The sequence below is a fragment of the Homalodisca vitripennis genome, chromosome 5 (genome assembly GCF_021130785.1).
Source record: "Homalodisca vitripennis isolate AUS2020 chromosome 5, UT_GWSS_2.1, whole genome shotgun sequence".
In the NCBI taxonomy this organism is placed as follows: Eukaryota; Metazoa; Arthropoda; class Insecta; order Hemiptera; family Cicadellidae; genus Homalodisca; species Homalodisca vitripennis.
In genome coordinates, this window is record NC_060211.1 from 147,980,488 (window position 1) to 147,993,043 (window position 12,556).

The 12,556-nt window shown below is 31.6% G+C and overlaps 1 protein-coding gene across 1 annotated transcript in view; it reads left to right on the plus strand.

Annotated features, from left to right (window-relative positions):
* Window positions 1–7,586: 7,586 nt before the first annotated feature.
* LOC124363005 (ATP-citrate synthase) overlaps window positions 7,587–12,556 on the plus strand; it is a 64,767-nt gene continuing 59,797 nt past the window's right edge. Inside the window, exon 1 of the mRNA XM_046818046.1 lies at window positions 7,587–7,788. The gene's annotated coding sequence lies outside the window, so the exon portion shown is untranslated. The remainder of the gene's footprint in view (window positions 7,789–12,556) is intronic.

The window sequence follows — 12,556 nt, forward strand, 5'->3', positions numbered from 1 at the left end:
AATGAGTCTTCTGCTCAGGATTGCGCTTTAATGTACTCAGCATATTCTGAGCACAATCCTGTTATGATATGGCTATTCGTATATATACATGCACAAATTACCAATCAATACATGGGACTTCAAGAATGCAAGGCTATGCTACGTGGAGCGTGTTGTTGGTTTTGCGTTGATGTTATTTGCTGATACTTTGAGTATGTATATCATTATAGTTCATACACTTCCACATTGTTTCAGTGATTTTTAATTTGAGTTTTATTAGTGGATATGTTATATTATGAAATGTTAAACAAAAATCTGATTTAAAATTTAAAGGCATTTAACTATCATATTAATTTTAATACATTTTTAGGTTATGTTGCATTTATTATTACTAAATAATTCAAGGAAGTACATGCAATAAAGAGTAGGATCAAAGTGAATTTAAACACATGGAAGAGATTAATAAATAAACAAATATTTAGAACAACAGCAATAGAATATCCAGAACTTTCTAAGGTGTTAACGTTTCAGAAATCTCTGTGTTGTTAATGTTACTAATTATAGCCTATTGTTATTTTTATTGATTATAAAGCAATAAGAATGAACGTTTACCAAATCTGGAGTAAATAACTATTTCCTTTATAGTTGTATTTGTAACATACAAGATAAACATTTCAGTTTTTGAAAAAAAAATTGTATACATAAAATAGAAGACATTGTAACATAATCGGGGTCAAAATTTGGACAGTTGAAATTCTTAATAGCTTTTGGATCTTATTATTCTGTAGAATTTATGATACATAAGAAAATTAAAATAATAAGTCACTCAAACTATGAAAGAATAAGAGCATTTTTTGTTGTGAGAGTACAAACTTCTCAGCAATCACAATGTATTGGTTAAGATTGTTTGAATTGTAAGCAAATGTGTATTGTATACGAGGTATGGCTATTAAATAACGGGACTGACGCTGCAGTGGAACGAGTGCGGATGCGCCAACCAACAATGACCAACAGCTGTGTAGTTTGAGACTTCCTCTTCAGAATGCAGTTAGTCTCGTTTCTGTAAACAACATCGTTGTGTCGTAACCTTCATTTATGTAAGTGTTGTTATTTTGTTTTGCCGGAAAAATGGTTAGCGTAATAATAGAGCAACAAATTGTTATTAAATTTCACGTTAAACTTGGAAAAACCGCTACCGAAACCTATAATTTACTAAAAGAAGTGTATGTCAGTGAATGTTTATCGCGGACTCGTGTTTTTGAATGGTTTAAGCGTTTTCAAGATGGTCGACAAGACGTGGAAGATGATTCGCGGCCAGGTCGTCCTTCAACATCAAAAACGGAAGACAATGTCGAAAAAGTTACTAATTTGATTCGGTCTGACCGACGATTAAGCATTCGTGCAGTTGCTGAATCTGTAGGCATTGATAAAGAATGTGTATGGCAAATTTTACATGACAATTTGAACATGCGAAAAGTGTGTGCAAAAATGGTACCAAAAATTCTTACGATTGATCAACAAGCAGCTTGTAAAAATGTTTGTAAACTGACACTTTGAATGCCATTGAAAATGACCCAAATTTATTGGAAAGAATAATAACATGTGATGAATCGTGGTTTTTTACTTATGATCCGGAAACGAAGGGCCAATCCATGCATTGGAAGACCTCAACTTCACTGAGAGCCAAAAAAGCAAGAATGAGCAAGTCAAAATTTAAAGCAATGATGATTATTTTTTTCGACATTCGTGGGATTGTGTACCGTCACTGGGTTCCTGAAGGTCAAACAATTAATCAACATTACTATCTTGAGGTACTTAATAAACTACGTGAAAGAGTAAGAAAAAAACGACCCGAAATGTGGAAGGACAAATCATGGATTTTGCACCAAGACAATGCGCCAGCTCATTCCGTGTTATCTGTCAAGCGGTTCCTGACCAAGTACAGCATCCCAGTGTTAGAACATCCACCTTACTCACCAGACCTAGCACCATGCGACTTTTATCTTTTCCCTAAGGTGAAATCTGCATTGAAAGGTACGAGATTTGAATCCGTAGAAGCTGTTCAAGAAAAAGCGGCAAGACTCCTGAAAGAGTTGACAGAAGATGACTTTCAGCATTGTTTCCAACAATGGAAAATTCGCATGGAGCGTTGCAGGGATAGAGAAGGGGTGTATATTGAAGGTCATAATAAGTAATTATGTTTAAAATGAAAATAAATATTTTTACAATATCAGTCCCGTTATTTAATAGCAATACATCGTACAATGCAAGTATCCTTGAATAACGTATGTATTTCAATGAAAATATAAAATGTTAATATATTATATTTTTAGACTTTTTATTTATGTGACTGAGATTAAATATTTACTTAGAAGGTATATATTACCACTAGTATTAGCATTGTATATAAAGCAACTCAAATATCAGTTTATTATGAGAGTTTATAAAAGAAAGCAATAAATTGGACATGGGTGTGATGAATACGTACAGAAATACATTACATGACAATTTATTCCTAAAATAGTTTCTAATATTTGCTGTTAACAGTTTGAATGTATTTTATTATATAAGCCTTCTGACTTGTTTCAAATCATAACGTTATGTTTTGCGTTGTTTATTTATGTATGCAGTTGTAGGTAACTATTTTATTAAGATTCATTTTGTTCCAATATAATGGCAGCAAAAGTATATAAAGAGCCTACTTAAAATATAGAAATAAATGTCAGTTGAAATTCAGTTTGAATATTTTTGTCTTATTATAATATATAATGTGTAACAGCCCGCTTTTGCAATTGGGACATGCCAGCAAACCCGTTTTCTTACCTGGTTGTTGCGAGGTATAATGCTTTATAAAAATAGTGTTGTAAACCGAATAATGAATATCACTATACACCATGCCAAAAATGAATTATAATTACATGCAATTGTGTAAAATCAGAGTGGTTTCTTAGTTCTGCTTGTTAAATGTCACTAACACTACATGGTTGTTTCCATTTTTATGATTTTTTCACTTAGAAGAAGCTGAGAAACCTCTCATTGCCCTTAGTCGTTAAAGGACCTTCGCGCTTGCTTCCAAGATCCATGAGAAGGAATGGTGGCCTATATCTCAGTCATTTCACCTTGGAAGAATGGAAGGACAGCTCAGTTCCAGCCAAAGCGGGTAGGGGGCAGCACTCCCCCTGTCCAGGTTATCAACACCCTTTGAAACCAAAGGAGCACGGCCCAATCTAACAGTATACTAAACTTATCGATCTACCCTTCCATCCTAATATCTCAAATTTGTGGTTAGTGATGTGTCGCTCCTGGACATCCCATATTTAAGGGACACTTTGATTTTTCTGTACCCAGTAGGTTCAACTGGAAGGTATAAACCATCCAGAACCTTGCTACAATTCTGCTAGTATCAGCTAGCGGACAAAAACTTACTTCCATGTTTCTCTGTTAAGTGCGCCGGTAACTTGCCTCTTGAAATAAAAATTGAACTGTAAAGGTTATCACTGTGTTCTAAGAACTGACTCAAGTAATAATTAAAGACATTTGAGCATGTGCTTTTGTTGTCAGTGTGTTTTTTTTTTCTTTCAATAAGAAATTTCAGGAAGTGTGTTCAAAGTCAGTGTGTTTCTGGACTGTTGCCCAAACACTGAGGTCACTTATTTGGGCTTGGGTAGTCAATGGTATTGTTTTACTCTTATATAAATTACCAAAAATATTCTGATTTGCTCGTTTTCTTTACTAAAAAAAATTAATTTTGGATCGTTTTCAGCAGTAAAGATTCTTAAACCCTAAACATGTTCCTTTTGATGACAACTACCTTGTCTGGATGGTTGTTACACAATGAAGTACCACCCTCTATGTGCATATGAGGCTTGTCTACGTCTACTGAACAAACCCACTATCAGCAGTTTTCATGTTACTAATGAAGCCCAATAAAACACTGCTGCTGGATATAACAGCTTATCCTATTTGTTTATATAACCATATTATATCTTAAACACAATAAATACAAAAGAATTAATTCAACAAGTAATTATTTTCATTGAACTCTACAACGTTAATTGGTCCACTGCTTGAATAGTGTTATAATCTGCCCTATAAACATTGTTTTTACTTATATTATGTTTATTTGTTAAATATGTTCTATGTTGAAGTAAAATTATGTTACTTTTATTGCAAAAAATAGACAATGGTTTTTAGCAATGTGTATAACACGTAATATGTTGTTGTTGATAGATATTTTGTATAATGTGTAACAATTTATTATATTATAATATTGTAATAAAATTTTATACAACTTTGCTACGTTGCACTTTGATTCTATCTCCTTATATTTCAGATATAATGAGATTGGCAACCATATGGAATTATGTGAGACTTAACAGCTCCAGGCACTACAGTCCTACTACACAACATCAGTCACTAGAAGAATGACTTCAGCATGACAGTGACGCAGAGCTGCGTACTGCATTACTGCCTCTCATACCTAATAAGTCCACCAATAATTCCCTCTCATTTTGCTTATTTCCCATCCAAATGCTTTTCTCGGCTTTTAAACATGTATTGACTGACAATAATTTTAGTTTTCCATACGATATGTATTATTTTGGGAATTTGAGTCTATCTTCATTTCACCTTCCATGTAGTGCAGTGTCTGAAATTCCACGCTGTCACAGATTTGGAAACTCTAGTCCACGTCCTTCTAAAGAGATCCAAATATTTTTTTCATATATCAATTAATTGGAAACTTATCAGCTAACAGGTTTTATCTCATTAAAATTTGTATGTGTCAATAGACGCCATAACTTACAAGTGTTTATTACACAATTTTTGTACAATCACCGCTTTAAGCTACAACATGTTTTTTTAATGACATGGAATTTAGATTAATCTTTGACATTTCTAAATGGCCAAGATTTTTCATAAGATCAAGTCTATAAACTTGAGGAACACTAATTTATAATAAAATTCTTACTTGTGGTGTACTCATAGATTATAAAACATGTATTATAGTTGCTTACCATAGTCTTGCACCATAGACACACACTTGAATCAATTGTTTTCAAACAGACAACTGACATTTTCCCATAGTAAACGGAGATTATTGGAAACAATCTTTCAGCAGTACATGTCAGTAATACTGAATTATTTAAATAATAATAATCGTTTACTATAAAAGTAATTGAAAATTTGGGGGAGTCCCCCTTGCTGGTTACGTCCTTAATTATGGCCATTTTAATTTACTTCATTCTTGGTATGTTTGGAAAATATAGTTACTTATTAGAACATTTACTTATTATAAATGTAAACAAATTGAAAATAATAAACAATGTTAACACAGAACAGTTTATTAAATTTGACAGGTTCATTCAATTAATATTACACAACTTTGGAGACCAAGATGTGATTTTTTGCTACTTTAAAGACTGAAAGGAATTTTGAAATAAGAACAGGGCTATATTCATCCCAAGGACCATAAGAATGTCCATGTAACATTTCAGTAGTTTACGTGTGAAAGAAAAACAAAGACACTTTTGCATTTATAATATTATTAGGCTTCACTACAAATTTCCAAACATTCCCTTTCATCATGGAGATAAAAGTTATGAACAGTGTTAGATAATCTTATCTCTGCATTCTAATCTGTCTGGTTGCTCAAAAATAGAAGTCTACCAGACAACAAGAGAAATCTTTACATAAACAAGGAAATGGTCTCTAACATATCCAAGGTAAAGTGATGGACACTGCCTCTATCTCTTCAGTCAGTTCTGTCTCACTGCTCCAGGATACACAATTGTTGATCTCCAAGATGGAGGTCACAGTGAACTATAACATAAACTGTAAAATGTTCCCTAAGATACGCTGTGAATTTCAATAGAAAAGCTCACTTTTGCATTACATTTTATGTATCCGGCTGTTTCAATACAGCTTACGCTTTGCCTTGATATGCCACATGGAATTATACTATTGACATTTTCTCCATTGATCCAATGGTCTATCATGAAATGAAACCGTACCAACAGTGAAATGTTCTCCAAAATCCCTGAAATAAATGACTGAACACAATGGCAAAAAAATAAAATAGATTTATATTTTGTCCATTTATATTCGTGTACGTTCTGTCACACGTTGTGCATGAAAACCCAAAATATCACAACCAAAGTAACGAAATATCGTGCTTTGTAAATGATATCTAACTTATAGTATACAGTATATTTGTTCATCGCCGAGCGTTTGCTACGTCCATGCGCAAGCACGTAGTGGACGTTAACCGCGGTGAAAACGCACACTATAATTAATTTCATCATCTACAAAAATACATATCGATCTATATCCCAATATTTTGTATTAGGCATGACATTGTTTGAAACTAAAAAAACATTTCAATATCAAATACATATTATTTAAGTAATACAAATATACGCTCATATTTTCAATTAAAATATATGTATATTGAAAGCCCGTATTATAACGTAAAAATTCTAGGTGCAGGATGTGCCTTTTAGTTCTTAAGATATAACCATTTTTCCTGAGAGTGTCATTCTCATTAATACAGCGTCATTTTCTTTAAATTCTTTTGGATTATCGGGTGGTCTCCAAAAGCGTACATTTCCGTCGATGTTATAGTCGTTCTTGTATAGTAATAAAATAAGAATAATAATAATGCTCTCAGACGGCAGTCAAACTTACGATATTTAATGTTATTAGCATTTAAAATATTCGGGGTGGGAGGGCTCCCGTACCCCATCTTACGTGGGAGGTATGGAAATTTTCTAATGGTAAATCCCCTTTTAGGTCATCCTAGATACGTCTATGCCCATGCTATAATGGATACATCAATATTTCCATTTGAGGAGAGGGTCCAACTACATCCTAGTTTAAGTTATTCAGTTGGTGACATTCTAATATCAGTGTGGAATCAAAACCAATATTATCAGTTTATTTTTTATGTAAAACGCTGTAATCTGTTGCCGCCTGAAACTATCAGGTTGCGCGCTAATTAATTAGCAGAAAATAAAACGGAATATCAAGTAAACCATTTTGTTATAGATAAAATTTTTAGCGTGACACTTAAAACCAACTATCAAATGGTAAATATTAGTTATAACAGTACCAGTCAACTAGATTGAGAAACTGTGATTTGCGAATTTCTATTTCTATCGTTGAACGACGCTTATACTACATACAGATCTACGAATCACGTAAATACTTTGCAACTTTAGACGACAGTTGATTTTGTTTAAAACTAAATCATTTGTTTACAAATGAAACTAATAAGCAATTGTGTAATTTAATTATGAAATCAGCACAGTTTAAATTCGATCTTTATATATCTTTATTTTCGGTCATATATTGAGAATAAATGTGTGTTTTGATCTATCTTAACGTGGAATGTGCGTCTAGAGGTCGGCGATCAGTAATCGACCACCTTATTGAGAATTACAACTGTTTTAAAAGTACACAGTACTAATCATTAATATAATGGGCTCCTAAGTTCTTCGATGTTATGCATCTCTATGCTTCAGCTAGTCTGTGTTTCCAAAGCAAGGGAAAGTTCCTTTCTCTTTGTAACACGTGTAAACTGCTGACAGCTCTCCAGCCAATGATATTCCGTCATTACGTTTCAGCGTCTGCTGTTGGGTTGTTGTACTCTTCCGTCTTTATCGCACCTGAAAGGTGTTCTGTTGTGATAAGTGGGTTTAGGTTTCCTAAATAATTAAGTGAGTTTTCGGGAATCTTTGGGAAGAATCTATAATATTTTGAAGGGATATAAAAGCTTCGTCGTATTCCAGCCCTGCTCCACTAAGAATAAAGGTAATATACGTATTGTATATTATTTTTATCATACCTTCTGTATGTTTTTACCGGAGAACCGGTATTATATGTGAATTAAGTTGGTATTAATTTCAGGTTATTGTTGCTACAAGATAATTTGAACATGAGAATTAGTATAATAGAATTTCAACATGAATCTAAGTAGGAATGCTGGTGAAAAGTTTATCTACTACATTTTAATTAACATGCTGAAACATGTAACATTTTAAGTTTTACAGTTTTTGTTGAATAGACGGTATAAATGAGAATTTAACTCTACTTGTGACAAGGGGTTATTTATACTCAGGTAGATTTGATAGTGAAGCACCAAAGGACATTTTCAAGCAGGTCACTACCACAATTTCATTTATATATCATAGGCCTATTACAGGGTTTAACTATATATTTCTATATAATCCCTGTATTACATTGTTGATGATTCTGCTATCAATGTTTATTATGGTTAGAGTACAATAGGATCCGGTTTTATATTGCTTATTACAATCAACATATATAAAATACTAAATTAAAGTCAATATGTTTCAAATTAATAAAAATAGTTTAAACAATTACTTAAATGTCATAAATAGTAAAGGAATCATAACTATTAATCGAAAGGTAAAATTAAGACATGTGAATTGAAAAATGTCATTTAAATACTAAAGAAAACCTAACAAAACAAACATCTTGAAACCAAGAAATACACAGTAAATAATTGATAATTGTTATTTTGTTATCTCATAGAACAAATTGTGTTTAGAATATGAAAATGTGTGTACAGATGGTTTATTTATTGTTCAAATTAATAATTACTATTGGTTGTTTATATCAATGGGTATAATAATTCAATATAGTTTGATAATTTCTGTATGAAAAACCGGGTCCGTTTATCGTACTCTTTCCTTTATTATCACTAAGATAGAGTATGCAAACATTAATGAAAATTATTATAAAGCACATTCAATGAATTAATGTTAAACCTTGACAAAACTTTTCAGTCATTCATCAGTAATTAAGAAGTAATGAATAAAATTAGTTGTAACTATACAATTGATATCCTAACCAGTTTAACTCATCACAGAGTTACATCCCAGATTAATATCAGTCAATAATCATGTACTGTAGGCTGCAGTATAATAAGTGGCCACCACAACAATCGAATCAGTGAACCAAATAATTGATTAAAAATATTGATTAATAAATTGAATTTAAAAAACATTGTAATTATAGTTATTTACAATTTTATCAGCCCTAGTTGATTTCTTTCTATTTATGTTTAAAACTAATTCAAAGAAAGTAAAATCATTGGTGTAGTATTTTAATTATGGCTGAAAGTACAATGGTGATGAACAAACGTTATTTGTCACAAGCTGTTAAGTCAGGTTTAACCTTTAAAATAGTAAGATGTAAACTTTATGCTGCTTTCTTTGTTACATTAATAAGTTAATTGTAAAGTATTATTAGATATAACGACATAGCTAAGTATACTATTATTTCAAATACCTTGACATAATTTGGTCCGAATTTTGGGTTGTTTATTGTTTGGCAGTTTATATAATCAGAATTATCGATGATTTGAATGATTCGATTGTTCTGGTGGCTGCTTATTTTAATACATTCGTTCTTGTAAGTACTATGAGTGCAACTGTGTCATATGGCTATACTAGGCTATTACGGGTTAACTTATTCAAAATAAATAGGCTAGTTATATAAAATTAAATCAGTCAAATAAATTTAATTAAAAAAAACTGTTTTGCAACAAGGCTCATTTTACAGGCTATATAGCAAATAGCCAAAGCCACTAAAGAACATGATTCTATTAATCACCTTTCCATGGCAAAGAGAACTTAAGTAGTGCAAGGCAGGATTTTTTTTACCTGGTTTGACAAACGTACATGTACTTAAATTACTGTAATTTCGCTAATTTTAATCTTAGGCTAGAATATTAATTTTTTCTTGATTTATAAGTATTGTTTCTCTATCTCTATATGTGACAACATTTAGAAGTATCTGAATATTTTTATTTAACCAGCCCAAACCCTTTTGTCTGAGCCATAATCAGTTTTATCAGTAAGCTTCTTTTATTCTGAACTGCTGTTTTATTTGTTCTCGTAGCTTTCTCAATTTGTCTTTCATAAATTGTGAAACATTAAAATTTGACTAGGAACAAAGTTACTGTGGTGGTGGCTCGTCAATAGAGCTCCCTCCCCACTAGTGAAAATAAGAAAAATAAAAGCTACAAATAATATTTATGTAATAAACTAACTATATATATAATGAAAATGTGTCTATAAGAATCAATTGAAACAAAAAATGTCAGTAATAAAATAAATCAGTAGTCTACTTCCAACGCAGTCTTTGCGGACACTGTCAGAGTTCCCACAAGCTTTAAATGTAAATCAAATGGTAAGCTCTCAACCAATGATAGTTAGGTAGTCTGTTTGTAAGCATAGGAGTTGGGGACACATTGCCCTTTTAACTAGGATATCTTGTTATCCTACAAAGTGGACCCGACTATGGTTATATGTCCCTATGACCAACTGTCACTTGTCTCTGGAGTGCCAGATGTACTGTTTTAGGATATTAAAAAATATAAATAAGATGTCCCTGTTAAATTGCAGCCGCCACTTGTAAACGTTGTAAACATGAAATATGAATGTTTACTTTTTGAACTTTACCCTATAAATTAAAAATCTAATTAGTTAAATTACAAAATCTTACTACTTTAAAATAACTGCAAGGCAGCTTTTTATTAGATATTTTACTTTTTTATTAATCTGTAGAGGATAATAAAACATGATTTCTCCTGTACTGAAGTGTTGTAAGCCAAACATGGTAATACTCTAGCAGCTCAGAGAGAAACAAATTGTGAATTATTTACAAAGTATTGTACCATCACGATTTTAAATTACCTTTATTCAAAAATAAAGGTAATACATTTTCTCCATAACAAGTGCACAGCTACCACAACTTAAAACAAACTAATTTTATTGATGTTAAATTCTTTTTTTAATCCAACATTTTTTAAATATATTAATTTTTTAACAATGTATGTTTGTTTGATTATTTTTATGAGTTTGTTTATCTATGTTGTATATAGTAAACAAACTGGTGCAATTTGAACAAAATTCTAAGCTTCTTGAAGAAATTAATTCCTAAAATATCTAAACGGATTTAAGTTGTAACCATAAAAAAATAACTAAATCTTCAAAATTTTTAGAATAATCTGAATTGTTCCTTTACATACCTTCCTTTAATATGAGAGTACTACGATATTGAAAATTATCTTACATTAACAATAACTTGCACTGTGCAGAATTTCACATTTTTTTACATTAGTACACAAAGCAAGAAGAAGGTAAGAGATAAGTATTGAATATTATCTTACAATAATATGAACGGGGGGGGGGGATCACAAATGGTTGCTTCAGGATTGTTTATGATTATATTCAGAAAAAGGTATATTATGAGAATAATGTTGACCTAGGTTTAGTACAAGGTTTTTTTTTGTCAGATTCGGATTATCAAACTGATTTAACAATAAGCAAAACAAATTTATGTGGTATAGATTAATACTCAGGGTATGTACAGAGTAGGTTTATACAAGGGAAGTTGAAACTGAAAGAGTGCAAGTCTGGTTGGAGAAAGTGGCCATGCAGACAGACAGACAGACGGACAGAAAAGAGAGTGGACAGATGGCCTTTCACTCTCACTTACAGGGCAGTGTTGCCTAGCTTACATAACTCAACTCTGCCTATGCTTGCATTACCCTGTAAACATTGTCACAACTCTCTTCTGTTTTCTTTTAATATTTAAAAATCCTTGGGAGGATTATTTTTTATCAATTTGTCTAAAGAATCAATGACATTTGCATTTTAGGATTTGGAATCGTGAAAGTTTTCTGTTTTCTTTTAAATGCCAAAGAGAAAATTTAGCTATTTTGTATATAAAGGCTGTAATTAGCATGTAAAGCCATCTTTATTTATTCATAAGTAAATTAAACTTGATGTTATTATAAATGTTTTACAACTTTGTAGCATTACATACTAGAAAAAATAACCCAAAACCTGTTATTTAAATAAAATCAAGCTAAACACCACATAGATATTTTATACATGAACATTTAATAAAATAGGTTATAAATTTATGATTGTATATTACAGAATAAAATAATAATATATTGATAATGGCGATGACTTTGAGGTTTAGTCCATAAAGCACAATGTTAAACTTTGGTACGATGGTGGAATCATAAAGATGACGTACCGTAATCACAGACAAAGGGGTTGTATGACATCACATGTTATTCCAGAATGTCTACCATATATGTATCTTATTAACTCACCAATTCTAAGAGAGCCTGAAAAGAAAAGAAGAAAGGGCCCTACAGCATAATCAACCCTCTCCAAATGACTCTATTGCTGATATTTAGATACAGTCAACTGTTATGGTGTGTTCTATGGTATAAAATTCTATTTGTTAATTTTTAGAAAGTGGAAAATTTTTAATTTTAAAATTGGAACTTACACCAATGTAGATTATGCCAGACATTGACATGCAATTGAGGTGTAGCTTGGTTCCTGTGGAACAAGTATTTCTAACCTGAAATCACTCCAATAGAGTGTAAAGAAGCACCATATTTTAACCTTTACAGCAACTTACTATCAACTGACTTTATGTTATATACTGTAGGCCAACTGTCATTAAACTTGTGATACCAACTAATCTCATGAGAATTTTAAGGGTTCACTTCCAAAAAATAGTAAAA